Source organism: Sarcophilus harrisii, chromosome 1 (genome assembly GCF_902635505.1).
Source record: "Sarcophilus harrisii chromosome 1, mSarHar1.11, whole genome shotgun sequence".
In the NCBI taxonomy this organism is placed as follows: Eukaryota; Metazoa; Chordata; class Mammalia; order Dasyuromorphia; family Dasyuridae; genus Sarcophilus; species Sarcophilus harrisii.
Genome location: NC_045426.1, coordinates 81,982,019 through 82,000,767, shown reverse-complemented (window position 1 = coordinate 82,000,767; position 18,749 = coordinate 81,982,019). Strand labels below are relative to the sequence as shown.

At 32.6% G+C, this 18,749-nt stretch overlaps 1 protein-coding gene and 1 non-coding gene across 2 annotated transcripts in view; both read left to right on the top strand.

The window, feature by feature from the left end:
• Positions 1 to 18,749, top strand: part of DOCK3 (dedicator of cytokinesis 3) — a 500,037-nt gene that overhangs the window by 227,614 nt on the left and 253,674 nt on the right. The window lies entirely within an intron of this gene.
• On the top strand, positions 1,157 to 1,258 carry LOC111719484. The gene has a single exon (XR_002769619.1). It is a non-coding gene; the product is annotated as a U6 spliceosomal RNA (small nuclear RNA).

Sequence of the window (18,749 nt, the reverse complement as noted above, 5' to 3'; positions counted from 1 at the left end):
GGGGGGAGCAACAGCAAAAATAAATTGAAACTGAATTGTATAGTGTAATTATAATAATCAGATTTGTCCAGAAGTGATGAAAATTGTACTCGTCTTGATTGATAGGTGTTAAATATCACATATTCTATCAGACTCAGTTGAAACACTGGTTTGTTTTGTTAACTATTTTTTCTCTTCTTTTTAATATTTAATAAGGTATCTGTTTAGGGGATGCAAGAGGGATGAATTAGTTGTTATATGAATCATTTGACAGAGATAGACTATCTTTCCAAATTCCTTTTATGTGAGCAATGTGGTCCTCATATTCAAGTCAGAAAAAAAAATACAGAGAAAGAAAATTGTAGACTAATAACTACAAAATATAAAATAATGTATTACCAAAGAGGTAATATAAGTATATTTTAAGTAGTCATTACAAATAGGTTGAATTTATATCAAGGATACAGAACTGGTAAAACACTGGGAAACTATATCCATGAACAAAGCACATTTTTAATTAAAAACAAGAATAATTACATGATTTCCTCAATGGGTACAGAAAACATCTGATGAAATACAACACTCATTTTTGTTTAAAACACCAAAAACATAAAAATAAATGGAACTTTCATAAATGTGATAAACATATATGTATGAATGCATGTATTCATATATATGTATGTATATTTACATATACATGTGTACTTACGTATTTACACACTATTATAAAAGAAAAATCCTAGGAAACTTTTTTATTTCATTTCAATCATTTCTGGATTCCCCCAAAAAATCCTCTTTTGTAACAAAGAAAAATAATTAAGAAAAACTAACTGATGTAGTGATTATATCTGACAGTGAAAAGATGAAAGTTCTTTTCATTTCTTCCCAAGATTGAAGATGTCATTATAATTGTTCATAATTTAATTTTGTTTCAGTAATCTTTTTATTTAATTATAGTTAATGTATTGCTCTTTTCTTTGTTCTGCTTCTTCAAACTTTATCGGTTCATACATATCTTTTAAAATGTTTATGAATTCTTTACATTCATCATTTTTGTGACATACAAATATCATATCACATTCATACAACTTGTTCAACCACTACTTAACTTTCTTTCCTTATAGTCTAGTTTTTGCTACCACAAAAAAGTTATCTTAGAAATATTTCGTTATGGAGCTTGCTTCAGGAGCACATACACCAAAACTGGAACATATAAAGCAGATTCACATCACCCCTGTGCAAGGATGGCATGCAAATTCATGAAGCAAAATTTATTATACATAAATTTATTCTGTAACCTTTTAGAGTATATTCCCAATAGTGGGATCTCAAAATGTTTCATAATGTATGAGCAGTTTAATGACTTTGCTTAAATAAGAATGAAATAGAGAATTTAGTTATACAAAATGAATTTTTTTTTGCAATAGCTATTTTTATTTCATGTCAATCATTTCTGGATTCCCCTAAAAAAATCCTCTTTTGTAACAAAGAAAATAATTAAGAAAAACTCACTGATGTACTATATCTGGCAGTGAAAAGATGAAAGTTCTTTTCATTTCTTCTCAAGATTGAAGATGTCATTATAATTATTCTCTATTTCATTCTTATGGTCATCTCTGCCCTTTGGTTGAGGATCCTCCTAATCTTAATTGTACAAGATAACTCCCTTAGATTTCAAAACAGACTCAAAGGAAACATCATAGCTATCTTCAAACTTTTGTAAAATGTTCTATGAAAGAAAGATTGTTCTGTTTGATTCCAGAGGACAGAGTCAAGAGTAATGTGAGGAAATTACAGGAAGATGATTTAGGCTTGAAGTCGGGGGAAATGCAACTTTATAATTTATAGAGCTCTGCAAAAGTGGAATGGCTCAGAATGTGAAAGATTCCCTTTTGTTAGAGGTCTCTTAAGTCAGCATTATAATAGGCATTCTTTTCCGGTTTTGAGTTATACAAGATGGCAAATGAGGTCTTTCCATAAAACTCCAGGATCCAATGATTCTGTGTTAACAAGTAACATTAGTAATTTCAGATTTCTTAATGAAAAGAAGAACAAAGTTTTCTATAGAGAATTAGCCAGATGTTTCTATAAGTAGAAAATCATCTTTGTTTCCACTTCTTAAAGTCATCAACAGGTTTCTCAAAATGTTTCCATCATCACTAAAGCTTAAGACTTTCTAAATACAAAGAATTAAATGCTCATGAATAAATTCTGATATATAGCCCCTTGGAGGAAAAGGATCATTCCTTCATTTGCTTGTTATGACATATAGAAATTAGAAGAATGCTCAAAGAAGTTCACAGATTTATAACAAAACATCAAGTTTTTTCTCCTAAAAATGTTGCTTCTCTCTACTAGCATTCCTTTTTTAACCTTGTAAAAACTGACTTTCAAAAGAATAAATTGTAAAACAAATTGTCACAGTAGATTTTGAGCTTTTTTGATGCTGTTGTCAAAGCAGTATTAAATTCCTATTGAAGACAGTTTCTTTTTCCTAAATTATTTTATAATCGAAATAACTATCCAACAGCTGTCAGGAAATTATCATTAATTTATTCACCACATAACTGATTATTGTGGCAGCAATTGGTATAAAACAATATGTCAGACCTTGCTCCAATTATATCCTTGCCCTGGTACACACATTTGATAGAACTGGAATAATATGGAACAAATTGTCAGTTGGCCTAAGAAGAAAGGGTTTCATCTTGGAAAAGGACAAGAGTAGTTCCTCTCATTAAAAACAAAAAGGGAAACATTGGATGTTATATATCAGTTGATTTCACTTATTTTATATGTTAGTTGCCTAGTAATATCAAGGAACTGATCAATCTATTAATTAAAAAAAAAAACTAGAAAAGTAGATTGGGAGGAAGCAGTACAAAGCAGCCCTCTTCTGGACTACTCCAACAAAGATCAAGGAAGAATAGTGGATTATGATAGGGAAATTAGAGGAAAAATCATAGTGGATCGTTGTTCCATTTTAGAGAGAAATAGCCAGAAGCCTGTAGGTACTAAGGAGGGTGTCCAGTTTTAGATACTTGTACAAAAACTTATGTGGGAAATGGTCTGTACCTCCTATTGTGTGTCAATAGAAGAAAAAATTAACAAACAACAGATACAGCAGCTGTGTCTCTCTGAACACATAGTGGGACTATATCAAACATAAATCACTAGGGCCACAGACTTCACTGTACCCTTTTCTTAATTCTAAAAAGGGGAGCAATGAGAAGATGAAAAAATAAAGATAATAATAAGGAATGCACAATTTTTTAAAAGTATTTCTTTTCTCTGCCTTAAAAAAAATACAAACAAAACCATTATAATAGTTAAACATGGTTAAGCAGAATAAATTCCTACATTAACCATGTCCAAAAATATATGTCTCCTTCTCTATCTTGAATCTGAATTCAGCACTTTTCTGAAAGAGTTGATTTAATATTAAGAAAACTCTGAAAGCAGTAGACCATATAATGATCATAGCAATAAAAGCCACATGTTTCTCTATAGATGCAAAGAAACTTTTGACAAAATGCAAAATCCACTTTTGTTGTTTTTAAAAAAAAAACACTAACAAAGCAAAAGAATGAATAGTCCTTTCTTTCATATAAGTAGTATCTATTTAAAAACAAGAGCCAGCTGTATGTGTAATGAGAATAAATCAAAAGATTTTTACAACATGATTAGGATAAGCAAAGGTGTCCATTATCACCATTATTATTTATTATAATGCTAGAAATACTGGTTATAGCTATGACATCAAAAACAAATTGAGGAAATAAGAAAAGACAAAGAAGAAACAAAATAATTGCTTTGGACAGTAGAGTCAACTAAAAATTAGTTGAAACGATAATTTTGGCACAGTTGTAGGACATAAAATAAACCCATTTATGTTATCAACATTTTTGAATATTACCAACCAAACCTAGTGAGAAGAGATACAAAGGGAAATTTCATTGCAAATAACTAAAGAAAATATGAAATACTACCAAGATATGGTTGTATCATTACAACTATAAAACACGGATTTAAACAATTGGATATATATTAATTGATCGTGGGCAGATCTAGTCAAAATAATGACAATGATTCCTAAATTAACTTATTTATTTAGTATCATATCAAAGAAGTACTTTATAGAGCAAGAAAAAATAATGCAACTCACCTTGAGGAACAAAAATTCAAGAATCTCATAAGAAATAATGTGAAAAAATGTGTAAAGGAAAGTGACCTAACAATGTCAGATATCAAATTATACCTGAAAACAATAATATTTAAAATGATTAATACTGGTTAACAAATAAAGGGGCTGATTATTGAAACATTAGATACATAAAATATGGAAACAAACATATATAGAAACCTAGTTTTAAGAAACCAAAAGACCCTAGCTACCGGGGTAAGGACTTACTATTTGACAAAACTACTGGAAAAACTGAGCGAACATTCTGAGCGAAATTAGGTCTTGGCCCACATATAACATCATTTACCATGATAAACTCCATATGAATACAAAACATAAGATATAAAAGTCTCATCAAAAACAAATAGTGGAGGGGCAGCTAGGTGGTTCAGTGGATAGAGTAGCAGTCCTGAAGTCAGGAGGACCTGAGTTCAAATGTAGCCTCAGACATTTAACACTTCCTAGTTATGTGATCCTGGACAAGTCACTTAACCAGAATTGCCTCAGCAAAAAAAAAAAAAAAAAAAAAAAAAAAAAAGAGTAAGGAGGAAATGAACTTATATCTCTAGATAGAGAATAAGTTCACAGCCAAACAAAAAATAGAGAGGATAATAGAAGATAACAATCAATTTTTATTATATATAATTGAACATATTTTGTACAAACAAAATTAATGAAATTAAAATTAGAAGAGAAACAAAATCAGAAGAGAAAAAAAAGAAACAAAAAAATTCTGATTTCCCTTAAGAAAAAAAAAAAGCCCCATTTCCAAAGATATGTAAGGAACTGATTAAGATTGTAAAAAAGCATTAAAACATTTCCCAATTGATAAATGATATTAGTAAAAAAGGAAAAAATATTTTTTCTTTCCTTCTTTCAAAGGAAGAAATTCATTCTACAAATGATATGAAAAAGTACTTTACTATTTATCATATTGAGAAAAGATTCATTTATTCCTAAATTTTGTTAGTTGTTGTTTTGTTGTTTGTTTCTTTGTTGTTGTTATTGTTTAACAGAAATGGGTTTTGTATTTTGATAAAAGTTTCTCTTTGCATTTTCATATAAACATGTGACTTTTGTTGGTCTGGTTATTAATATGGTCTACTGCACTGACATTATTATATTATTGCACCAGTAATTAGAGAAGTTTAAATAAAAAGCAATTCTAAGTTTTTACCTCACACTCATTAGATTGCAAAGTTATTAAAAATGAAGAATGACAAATGCTAGAGGAACTGTGAGGAAAGAAACACATTATTACATTCTCGATGAAATTGTGTATTTATCTAGCCATTCTGGAAAACGAGTTGGAACTATACTCAGTCACCCAGAGGCACGACTACTAGACCTATATATTAAAGACATCAAGGAAAGACAGAAAAGGCACATATGTACAAAGATATTATAGAAGCTCTTTTTGTTATGGTAAAGATTTAGAAGTTAGGCAGATATCCTTCATTTGGAGAATGCATGGGTAAATTTATCACATGAATGGAATTAATATATTGTTCTGTTAAAAGATGTTAAAAGTGATGATTTCAGAGAAACATGTAAATACTTTATGAAATGCTTCAGAGTGAAATGACCCAAACTAGAAGAGAAAAAGACAGAGCATTGTCTCGGAGGGAATGTAGGGCAGAAGAAATAAACAAAAGTCAAGGTAAAGCAGTTGTTCTCCAAAGACAACCTAAGTAGACCTCAGGAAAGACCTGACCTCCAGGGACAGAAGTTTGATCTGAGTGAAGTGCAAAACCCTCCAGACCATCTCTGGGGAATCAACCAAAAAACAGAGCTGGGGCAGCTGGGTTTGGGAGGCTGCCCCAGTCTTAGACCACTCAAACAGTGTGGAAGTAGGAGAAGCTTGAAGGACCTCGCACATAGCTGTGCTTGTCCAGGGTGGGCTGCCCCTGCCAGGGAGAAAGAGCTAGCACATAGATGCTGAGTACAGTGATAGAGGGACAAAGACCTCGCTGCCTGGAGAACAAAGTCCCTGCTTTCACTTCCAGGGAAGAGAGGACAGCTCTAATTTTCAGCCTTCAGGGGGATGGCAAACAGTAAGAATCATTTGTGAGACATGTTGACTGGGGGCTTCAGCCCAAGGTTGAACCCAGGGACAGAACTCAGAAAATAACAGTGAGAATCCTTGGGCATAATTCCCCAAACTTCAGGACTAGAACTTGATAGCACTAGTAGCCGCCAAAAATAAAATAAAAGTTTAAAAAAAAAACCAACAACGAATAAGCAAAGAAGAAAAAACTCGTCTATAAATAACTACTATGGGGATAGAGAAGACCGGGACTCAAATTCAGAAGAAGAAGGAGTAAAAGATTACTCCTTTTTTAATGAGAAATGTGAAATGGTCCTAAACACAAAAATATTTCCTAGAAGAATTTAAAAAGGACTTTTAAAAATCAAATAAGAAAGATTGGAAGGAAATTAAAAAAAAAAAAAAAAGCAAGCCAAAAAGTTTTTTTTTTTTTAAATTATGATAAGAAAGTCAGTCAACTTGAAATAGAGAACCAAAAACTTAAGGAGGAAAATAATTCCTTGAAAAGTAGAATTGGGTGAAGGGGAAGCTAATGACATTCTAAGACACAAAGAAATAAAACAAAATAAAAAGAATTTTTAAAACCTAGAAGAGAATGGAAACATCTCCTCAGAAAAACATCTTGATCTGGAGATCAAGGAGAGATAATATAAGAATTATCAGACTGCCTGAAAGTATAATTTTAAAAAAGGATCTTGACACAACATTACAAGAAATTTATCAAGGAAACATGCCTTGAAGTTCTAGACAAAGGAGGCAAAGCAGAAATAGGAGAAATCCACATTGGTACCTGAGATTCCAGAAGGAAAATTTACAGGAATATCATAGCCAAGTTTCATAGATTCCCAGGTTAAGGAGAAAATCTTGGAAGCAACAAAAAAAGAAAAAAACATTTAAAATATCATGACACTACAATAAAGATTACACAAAATTTAGCAGCTGCTACAATAAAGGACCATAAATTTTGGAATACTATATTTGTAGAGCAAAATAGCTGGGGTTATGACCAAGTGTAACTTACCTAGCACAGTTAAGTATAATTCTGAATGAAAAAAAAATTGGACCTTTAACAAACTGAAAGAATTTCAGGTATTTGTGACAAAAATAGCAAAATTTCAGGGAAAATCTGATTTATAACATCCAGGAGGTATATACAGTAGACATTAAGAATCAATTATAAGGGACTCAATAAGATGAAATTGCTTGCTTTTTATATATGAATATATCAGTTCTTTTATTTGGGTAGATTGAAAGAAAGACTCTGAATTGAGTATTGATAGGGAGATACACACACACACACACACACACATATGGGGAGAATATAAACTGTATAGGGACAGATTAAAAGGAGCAAGTATTTCATTACAAATGAAGCAAAAAGCGAAAACTAGACACAATAGAAAGCAGTAGGGGGAGGGTGGATAGTGGGAAAATCTTACTCTTATCAGAAATGGGTTAAAGAGAGAACAACATACACTTATGTGTGTGTTTATATTTATGTATATATGTGAATGTATATAAAAGTCTTCTAAAATCAGAAGGGGATCACATGGAGGGAGAGGATAAGAGAAGGAATAGGAGGGCAAAGTAGCAAGTAGAAGCAGAAGAGATAGGAATAAAGTGAGAAGTATGGTGAGGAAAATAAGAAGGAAGAAAATAAATAACAAGTAATTATAGTTTAGAATGTAAATTGGATGAATTCACGCATAAAATGGAAACAGATTAAAAATTTGAATTCAATAGATATGTTGTTTCAGGAAATGTTATAAAAATGAGAGCTACAAATATAAAATAAATATAATATATAATAAAATACAAACAATATAAAATAACAAATATAAAATAAAGATCAGAAGTAGAATTTATTATTTAAAAAACGGGTAGTAATCATGATTTCAAACAAAGTAAAAAATTTAATCAAAAGAGAAAAATAGAAAAAGCACTATATTAATCATACTAATCACCATATTATACCATATTAATCAATATTGATTTAGACTATTTAAAATAAACAGTATAAAGTTAGAATATTTCTGTGGTATAAGATATGATGAACTGGTAGACTTAAACATATGATATAACTTAGACTTATAAAGGAAGATACTAACTACTTTCAGAGAAACAGGACAAGTGGAAATAAGTATATTATGGTCTTATATATGCAAATGAACATATATATATATATATATATATATATATATATATACGCATATGTATGTGCTTAATTGTAGCCTTTTTGGAGGGAAAGGGAAAGAAAAATAAAAAGTGCACCTCAGAGAACAAATGAAAACCTACAAGGAAGTAAAACAAAGATGGAAATCTCTGAATACAATATGTAGTATTTATTAGAAAGGCTTTCTTGATATGAAAATTTATTGCTTTATATTTTAAATACTCTTATGTTCTGCAGTAGACATAACAATTTTTTTCTTTTCATACTTTGTATTTGAGTTTAAATGTTTTTTTAAAAATAATTTTAAAAGACTTAGGAATTTTGATCAGTTCAGTTGACTTCTACATTTTAAGAATGACTGTAAAGAAGCATGCCCTCTACTTCCTGATAGGGGTAATGGACTCAGGAGGAAGAATGAGATATACATTATTGAACACGGATGTGGCCAGTGTGAAATTTCTTTTGCTTATCTATGCATATTTGTCACAAGGTTTGCTTTTTTCTCCTATTGGTTCATGGAGGAAAATAGTATTCTGTAACATTTCTTTTTTAGTCAGAAGAAAACAGAAAGAAGGCAAAAAAAAATTACAAATGAGTAAGACAGCTTTGAAAGTTACATGTTGGACTTATTATAAATTTTAAAAGAGAAGTAAACTAAATAATATTCAGTTTCATATGTAAGCCTCTTTAGAGAGTAGTATATAAATTCCTTCCCAATGGCATTGAGCTTATCATTATAAGGTTTTTGATGTTTATCTTTTTTTGGAGGCAGTGATCTCTCTCTTTTTACATACTGAATACATAATAATATTGTTTCTATTGAAAGTGCCTTATATAAGCTTTATTCCTTATTAAGAAAGATACATCTGGGTGAAATTTGCAAATCTTACATCTATAATAGAGAGAGAAAAGTCCAATGTCTTAATGGGAAATATTAGTGCTTATGGCATTACAGGATAGGTGAACACTGATATGTCTCTCAAGAGTTTGCAGAAATTCTTAAGTTCTTTCTTTGTCTTTGTCTTGTAAAATATTAAGTCAGATTTAACTCATGTTATCATTGTCTGAAACCAAATGCTGAAGAAGAAAAAAAAAACAGCACGAAAGTTAATTTTTCAGTGCAAAATTGTGCTGAGTACCAACAATATGCAAGACCTATGCAAAACCAACGTTTTATCAGAATGCATGATAAATTATTCTGAGAAATTCAGACCTAATTAGACATACTAAAACCTCATACTGATCACTATATCATTGAACATTGATTTGGGGGTTTAAGTGGAAAATTTTATGAGCATTCATATTAGATTTTTCAATCAAAAATAGTTAATTAGTATGTGAACAAATTATTTTTAAAATGTTTTCTATGTCTATTTATTTAATTTTTCTTTAAATTAATGTAGTTGCTTAAGAAAAATTTGCTGTTAGTGTGTTAGAATTCTATGAAAAAAAGCATAAGCAGCTGTTCTTTAACTCTGAAAACCAATCTTTTCAGAAGTCTCATCACCAGGGAAGGGGATATTCAGCATTTGGCAAGATAAAGTATTTTAAATGGAAAGTGAAATTGCTTTTGGCTTAGTATTTAAGATCAAATTGTCTACTAAACAACAAATTTATGTTTAATTTCTAACTATCCCCTGGTTTCCATGCTCTGAGAACACCTAATTAACCTTCTAAAGATTGCCTACCTTTGCAAATGTACTTACACTGGAGCCAAAAGCAAGAGGGGCATTTTCCTAGATTATTTGAGCTTAATTTCTGTTTTCTAGCTCAAAAGTCTTCTGTAAAACTTAAACATTTAGATATTTGTCATGAGAAACTTTAAGCAAATATGGGATAGGAAACGCTATTCCCTAGGCCAGTCATAGGATACTTAATTATTTTCTGACTTTTCTTCCAGAAACTTACCAGTAGTTCTCAGCCTAGTGTTATATGTTTTCTATGTTGTTGTTTAGTCATTTTTTCAGTCATGCCTGACTTCTAGTGACTCCACTTATAGTTTTCTTGGTAAAGATACTAGTTTGCCATTTCCTTCTCCAGATCATCTTACAGATGAGGAAACTGAGACAAACAGAATTAAGTTAACAGAGTTTCACAGCTAAGTAAGTATCTAGGGCCAGATTTGAACTCAAGAATATGAGTATTTCTATCTCAGGTCCAGCATTCTGTCCACCATGCCATTCTTCTTCTGTTTGTTTGTTGAATATTTATAGGAGCAAACTCACTAAGGAAGCAAAATAGCATAACTACATCACATTACAGTTATCTTGCAATCCCAGACATGGGGTTACATGGATTTAAGAAGTGAGTTAACTAAACTGATTCACCTTTCCAAAGCCATTTCCCCCTTTCTCCCAAGAGACTTGGTCCAGCATGGTCCAGATCCTTTGAATTCATATGATACTGTATAACCCATGCTCTTTTGCAAATCTTAGGGATATGAGGAATGAATCAACCCACTAGAAGTCTGTCACAGTCTGAAATAGAAATAAATTAGAGATTAGTTTGACTTGATATAGAGAGATTATTTGGTCTCTAGTGATATTGATATAAAATGTAGTTTAATAAGGTTAATTAAATTTTCTTTAAGTTCCCAATAGGGAGGATAAGTTTTCTTTAATTGAAGCTTTAAAGGGACAATAACTTTGTGTTTTAAGGAAAGCTTTTGTCTAAAGTCTCTTACTTTTCCTAACATTTCTTCAGAGAACATTTTAAATACTCTTTTTAAAATGGATTCAAAAATCTCTAAAAGTTAAACAAAATTTAAATAATGAAAACTTTGCAGAGATTAAGTCATAATTGAAAAATGCTACCATTTTAAACATTTACTATCAATAATGAGGATAGTTTTGTGCAAAGATAGTCAAAAGAATAATCAGCTCAATGAAAAATATTGTAGGTTACTATTTCATGCAGATTTCTTGCTTTAGATCAGAATGATATATGAAAATCTAGATGTGTACACAAGAAATTGGTTGAGATGGAAGGATAATTATCTACTTCATCCTACTTTCCTTTTGAGGAAAGAAAGAAAAAAAGTTCTCATAGTCATTTCAAATTTTACTTAAGAAAGATTTATTAACCTCTTACTATATATGTTTAAAGCAGTGAAAAGACAAATTTCTACCTTATGTGAACTTCAGTTCTAGACAAAAATGAGATTATTTAAAGATAGACAGAGCCCTAATAACCAAAGCTATCAATAGGTTTCTTATAGGAGATAGAGTGATTGTGGAAAAACCTTGAAGAAAACTTGGTATTCTTAGAGAAGAGAATGACTAAGTGAATGTATTTTAGACAGGTACAACAGCATGGAAATGAGAGGTAAAATGTTTGGGGAACTGGCAAATAAGTCATTTGGGGCAAGAACAATGGCTCTCAGACTTTTTTGCGCATGGTAAACTGAATGTTTAATTTGACTATAAAGAATAGCTTCTAGACAGTTGTACATCCAGACCCATTACCTGGACTTAGGGTTCCTCCACTTCCGCTTCCCTTCCTTTCTTCATTCTTCTACAGATTGAGACATTCTTAATGCTTGGTGAGGAAGAATAGACAACTGTAGCTGGGGTGGAGAGGTGGCTGAAGAAGATGAATTCTTGCTGTATTTTTAGCTAAATGTCCACTGTGCACTTTTTGAAATGTATGTGTTAAGGACCATGCCTAGGTGAAGGGGCAGATCAATTCTCCAAGAGCCTCCACAGCTGTGAATCATAACACTTGAAGGAATTTCAAAGCAGCCTTCGCTGATGCAGATGTTCCTTGTGGATTGGGAATGAAATAAATTGGAGGAAGAGGGAAGAGGAGAGAGGTCAGACAACAGCAACCGTCTCTCCTTCCCCTTCTCCTCTTCCCCCTCCCCACCTCCTCTCACATGAAGAGATCCATTCTACAGGTCTGAGTTAGACCTCCAGGACCCATTGGCAGGTGGCTCCCATATCACAATATATAGTTTATAGAAGGGGAAAATAAAAAATACATCTGAAAAGTATTTGTATTTAATTTGTATTTAAATGCCATACTACAGGGATTATGTTTCATTCTAGGAACTACTGAAGATTTTTTAGTAGGGGAATACCATGGACACACCTGCATTTTTGGAATATTTATTAGGTGACTGTTTGGAGGTTGTCAGTAGAGAGATACTGAAATCAGGAAGAATGATCAGGAGGATATTATAATGGTCCAGAACAGAAATAATGTAGGGCTGAAAGAAGGTAGTGACTGTGTAAGGGAAGATAATGGGATGAATACCAGAGATACGTAGATAGACTCAACAAGATTTGATTGTTAAATGGTATTTTGGATGAGGAGTGAGGAAGAGAGAAAATTCAAGGATAACTCTGAAGTAGATGACTCCTGGGTGACCAACCAGAAGGATGACGGAGTCCTCAATAGAAATGGGGATATTTGGAAGAAGAGAGGAGGAAAGATAGTAAGACCTGTTACAAATTTGAGCTGCCTCTGGAACATTCAGATAGTGATGTCAAATCAGGAGGTGACACTGTGATATTAGAGCCAATGAAATCACCAGCACATAAAGAGCCCAGAAGAAACATTTTGGGATGCTCAAGCAGTGTGGGAAGGTAGATTCTAATATAGCAATGGAGAAGAAGAAGTAGAAAGAGGAATCCAAAGATACCCAGCACACAACATAAGCAGTAGGCGTTCATTCTCTGAGTTCCTAGAAACATATATCTACTGATACCTTTGGATTCCTAAGAACAGAGCTCTGTTTTGGATATGAATCCTCTTTTATGCTGACCTTTTAGTGGCTCAAGCTCCCTGAGACTCAGAATATCTAATTTGAAATAGGACTACATTTACAAATATATGATTTGTATTATTTTACATATTATATTTCCATATTACATGTCATGCCATATATACTTCATGCCATTGCCTGAAATAAGAGATCTCTTTTGTATGCCATCATATAACTAGAGTCCAGAGAGCAAAAGAAATTGTAGTCAACAACTTATATTTACCTGGCATTTTATGGTTTATAAACTAATTTCTTTATAGCTTCAGGAAAGTAGGGCAAGAATTATCCATTCCATTTTACAAAAGAAGAAGCTAAGGTTCAGAGCAGATCATTGACTTTTCTAAAAGTAATAAGGTCAAGGGAGGAACACTAGAAACAAAGAAATAATATGTCCTCCAACATTAGTATTCTTCTCTGAACTCTTCTCTGTACATCCTTCTCTGAACAACAGGATTAGATGATTCATTGTTTTTACCCCAGAGCAAAATCTTCATTGAAAATGTTTTTCTGCAAGCACAGTGATGATTCTTCAATCTAGTCAAAAGACTGTTTTCTAGATTCTTACTTGGCTTTGAGTTTTGGGGGGAAAAGTTTTACAAAAGCATTCTGCATTTTTCTCCCTCTTGCTGTCCTTAGCATGAACTGAAGGGACTCTTTGTCTAGCCAGGCATTAGCTATTGGGAGTGGTTCATGATGCTGCCCTGAATCCCCATTGAAACTAACAAACAAGTATTGCTGCTGCCCCTTTCTTGATGCATATGGATGCTTCTCTGTATCATCAAGGTCAAGGGCTCTGGCAGCTGCTCTACAGGTATTAAGATGGCAGCTTCACAGTGGCAAGTCCATCTCTGAAGCAATTTATTTCTTATAAAATAGGACAAACCCCTCTTCTACTAGAATATGCACCTTTCTTTCTCTAATGAGCTGAATTGAAGACTCATGCTTGTTTTGATTGCTCTGGACTAAGTGAGAATTTCTTTGGGAGTTTTTTCCCTTCAAGATGGTGGGATTTCAAAGAGATTTTTGTTTTCTCCACACAGAAATCTTGAGACTATTTCATATTCATATCATTGACCTAAATAAGTCATGAAAACTATGAAATAAATAAACACCAATAAAAAAAACAAACTAGAGTTCACATAATTCTTCTCCCCATCCCCATGTCAGATGGTCTTTAGTAGGCAATAGACAGGAAATCAGGAATAAGCACCTGCTAGGTTCTTGATACTGTATTAAGTTTTTTATTATCTTATTTGATCCTCCTAATAATCCTGGGAAGTAAGAGCTATTATTATCTCCATTTTACAGAGAAAAGTGAGGCAAACAGGTTAAATTACTTGCCCAGGATTTCAAAGCTCATAATTATTTGAGGCTGTTTTTGAAATCAAGTCTTCTGCCTCTGTACCACATAATCTATCCTCTACATCTTCCTTTATAAAGCCAAAAAACCCATAACCCCAAACCAATTGTATACAAGGATTTCTTAATACAATATCCATGGAATATATATATATATATATATATATATATATATATATATATATATTCCAATAGGAAAGACAATGAAAATGAACATTTTAAAGAACTTTGTGGAAAGTTGCAAATCTGTTTCTGTGTAATTGTGTACAACAAAAGTACCTTTTTGCTAATAGAATAGATAAGCAATTTCTTTTCTAGATATCTCAAGATAGTCTGCCTTTCCTCACCCCTTTCAAGGTACAATCCTTCCTTTAAAAAGCTGAAGATTAAAGCACTTAAAAAACCCAAAAGCAAATCTCCCTGATTTGTTTAGTTTCTAGAAAACACTGACATAAAGGTCTTTAAAGAAAAGTGAATCATGACCCCAAATTCCCAAATATTCTTGCTAAAAAACAAACAAAACAGCACACCTAGGTTTATGAAGAAAAGGAAAAATAAAACTCAAAATGCTTTCAGAAATGCTTTTTAAAAAACACTTGAGAAAAGATAAGAGCTCTCTTAAAAGAAACATCTAATTAGGTCATCTATCAGAAGCTATGTTTGACATGATCACAACTAATGTTATAACAAAAATGAATACAAATAGAAGTGCACTGTACAATTATGATTCAGCAAGGATAAAGTATCTTTGTAAAAACAGCAATTGGAAGGATGATATTGATTCAGGAAGGATTTTTCCTCGTTTTGTATTACATAATATCTGTAACCAGAGCCTCCTTGACCCCTGCTTTTTTTGTTTTGTTTTGTTTTGTTTTCTGGTAAATTTGTTTATTTTTAATACACATTACTTTATGAATCATGTTGGTAGAGAAAAATCAGAGCAATAAGGAAAAATCTTAGGAGAGATTAGAAAAACAGAAAAAAGAAGTGAACATAGCATGTGCTGATTTATGTTTAGTCTCTTTGATTCTTTTTCTGGATGCAGATGGCATTTTCTGTCCAAAGACTATTGGGATTGCCTTGGATCACTGAACCTCTGAGAAGAACCAAGTCCTTCATCAGACTGGGGATGAAACAAATATGGCTGGGGCTTCCCTGGCCATTTAAAATCATTTCCCCAGTGAGGAGAGCCAGAACAGGGCAGGTGTGCCTGATGAGGTGGTGGAACAAAGCTGAGAGAGGGTTATATCATACATTCTGCCCATTACTTTCAAACATCTCCTACTTGTCTGTGCTTCCTTCTGAACATTACTTTGTTCTCGCCTGTGATTTTCTAAAAGAATATATTTCAATTGCATTTTTACATCATTATTAATAGCACACAGAAGTTAAGCAGTTTGCCAAGGATTATGTAGCTAAGTCTGAGGCTACATTTGAACTTAAGGAATCCTACCTCTAGGTCCAGTGCTATAGTCACTTCAATGCCTCCTCTTCACCTATTTTCTAAATCACTTAGCTTTTTATTTCAGATATCTTAAATTTTATTCTGCTTTTTTAAATCTCTTCATTTTGTTTTATTGTTTTTTGCTATCTCATGGAGTTACTTGTTTCTGTTTAGTGCTTTATTTCTTGTAGGTATTTATGTATTCCTTGTAGATAATCCATTTTTTCTTTCAGAAAAAAAATGTTGTTACTGAGTTAGATTTGTAATGATTTTCATAGTTAATGTTTTCATTGATTTATGTATCTCTCCAGTTCCTGAATTAGAGCTTTGTGCCAGGATCAGGATATGTCCTCTGCTGAATTTTCACATAAGATGGTCAGCTTGGATTTACCCTAGGTGACTTGAGTTCTTGGTGACCTCTGCTTCTCAGGATTCATCCCCCTTGGATCTTTGAGGTTCAGAATGCTAAATCTCCATGAGACTTGTCTGTCTCAGGACAAAGCTGTAGGGACTTTAGAGCCAATGAATTACTGGTCTGAGCAGTGCAACAGTTACTGTCTACTGCCACTACTCATGATTTCTAAGGTCCCCACCCTGGGAATTTCTTAGAGCTCTGGAGTTTTGCTGTGCTCTGGAAACAGAGCCTTTATATTAGCCTTTGTTCATACTGGACTTTAGTTTTTAGAGGGACTCTTTTCTTTTGCCTCTGGGTTTCTGGATAACTTATGTAATTGTTGGATGGAAGGAGTCACTAATTTCTCATTAGGTTTCTTGGTCATTAGTTAGCTGGTTCAAACCAGGGTTTTACTAGAGTAGGTCTTAAAGGAGCCAGTCAGTTTGTTACCTATCCTCAGCGGGAAGTCCCTATCCTTTGTGACCAGTGTTTGGGTGGAATAGGAAAGTAAGTGCTCCCAGCAGACAAATGAGAGTGATCTAAACCTCTTTACAAGAAAATCTCATAAAAGTCTTATATTGTCTTGGGGAGAATGCTGATCATGGGAAAAGAATCATTTAATCCTGATTAAACTTTATAAAAGAGATTAAGTCCAATAAAATCTAGTTAATGAAGCAAATATAACACATTAACTAAGAACATAGACACCAGCTCTTTTAACATACTCTGCACTAGCCAAGTTTGGAACAAAGTCATGTTTCCAATTGTACACATAGCAGAGAGAGGCGACAGGGATTTGAAAAGAAAGGTGCAAAGATGGAGATATAAAGCCTTGGAAAGAAGATAAAGAGAGCTTCAAGAAATCTTAATGTCATTTCTATCCCTTTCCACAAACCACAGAGACAAAAATAAAATACACATTTGTCAGTTTTTATCTTTTAAAGTTTCTTTAAGCTTTGGAATTTTTAAAATAAGTTCAAGGCTAAAAAATATCCCCATAACAAGTAATTGTAGATTCTTATCATTTAACAGCTTAAAATCAAATACATATTAACAGACTATAAAAAACAAATGCTTTTTCTCAGTGTTTTCACCCTTGTATGTTTGAGATTCCCCTAACTTTGGTTTTGTTTTCAGGTAGATAGTTGGAAGTTAAGGTTTATAGAGTTCAGGTTCTACTCATCTTTATTTGCACATATGTGTTACTGTATTTCATTATATTTGTATTACTCTATTTCTTATATTCTGTTATATTAATATGTCATAATTTACTTAGACAATCATTGAATATGTTTATCTACAGGTATAGATTGTTTTGTATAACAAGGAATATTTTTATATATTGGTACCTTTTTATCTTAATGTAATTTTAAGGTAAAGTATTAATAAATGCATCACTGGATCAAAAATTAACTTTTTGTGTCATGTATTTATCTATATACTAGCTGTGTCCAAAATGTTTTTTTCAACAATCTATAGCCACAAGAATATCATTGTTTTCCTCAAGACCTATTTATGTTAAATTTGATCATTCTTATCTATTTTTTCTATTTGAATATGTTTATAGTGGCATTTAAAGTTTTCTTGGTTTCCAGTTCTCTAATTAGTGTGAAATCTGAGCATCTTTTCATATGGTCAAAAATCTGTGTCAACAGCCTTTACTTCCTACTTTAAAACTTTTCTGTTGATGTCATCTGACTATTGGAGCGTGCATTATAGGCCTGTATTAGCTCTTCATAGATTCTGGATGTCAAATCTCTAATTGATATATTTCAGATCACAGATTTAGGACTGGAAGGAAGCTTGAAGGTCATCTAGACTGACCATCTCATTTTATAGATTAGGATGTGATAGAGATAAGTGAATCCCCAATCTCTCATAGGTAGCAAGTGATAATTCAATTCAATAAGCATTTATTCTTGTCACTCCCCTGCTTTGAAATCCTCAGTAGTTCCTTAGTGCCTTAAGATAAACTACAGACTCCTCAGAACTGAATTTCAAGCTCTTCACAATCTGCCTTCCCACCTGTTTTTCCAATACTTTTCATTACTCCTTTTTATAAGTTCTTTATTTCAGCTAAACTGGTCTATCAGCAGCTAGCTCTTTCTCTTAGTTGGAGTTTCATCTCTGCTCTCCCTTGGTTTTGCACAACCTGTCCCCACAAACATGAAAAGCATTTGCTCTTCATCTCTCCTCTTACAGTCACTAGGTGATTGATGTCAAGGCTCAACTCAGATGCCCCCTCCCACCTTAAGTCTTTTCTGACCACATAGTACATCCCATATTCAATTTAATTCTTTCACCCTCTCTCAATGTAAATATTTTGCCTTCTCCTAGGAGATCTAAGTTTAGAATCAAAAAATTCCAGAGTCCCAGAGACTAGTGTCTTCCTGAAAGATAATGCT